The sequence below is a fragment of the Octodon degus genome, unplaced genomic scaffold (genome assembly GCF_000260255.1).
Source record: "Octodon degus isolate 3935 unplaced genomic scaffold, OctDeg1.0 scaffold00098, whole genome shotgun sequence".
Classification (NCBI taxonomy): domain Eukaryota; kingdom Metazoa; phylum Chordata; class Mammalia; order Rodentia; family Octodontidae; genus Octodon; species Octodon degus.
Genome location: NW_004524674.1, coordinates 5,487,835 through 5,488,276, shown reverse-complemented (window position 1 = coordinate 5,488,276; position 442 = coordinate 5,487,835).

Here is a 442-nt window from a genome sequence, read left to right as displayed (position 1 = left end):
AGTCATATTTCTCTCCAGTGATTTTTCTAAGCTATCCTCAAATTCTCAAACCTTTTCCTTATACTAAGTACTTAAGTAGGAGTCTTGTATACTTTCAGGAGATAGGAGGCAGGAGTGAGATAAGAGGGTGAAAGGATTAGACAGGACAGTAGGGCAGAAGGTAAGAACAAAACGGATATAATTAAATATGTAGTTAACTGTATGGTTGAATATGTGGATTATATGTAGTATTTCAAATGATTGACAGCTACATTAAAGACAAAAGTTCAAGAGAACTGGAATGAGATAATAAGCAAATATTTTCCTGATATTAGGGGTGAAAAGGCTTTAAGCACAATAAGCAACATTCATAAATGAAAACACAGATTACAATTACTGTTTTTGGGCTGGAGAGATGGCTCAGTGGTCTAAAGCACCTACTTAGAACAAGCTTAGCAAAGCA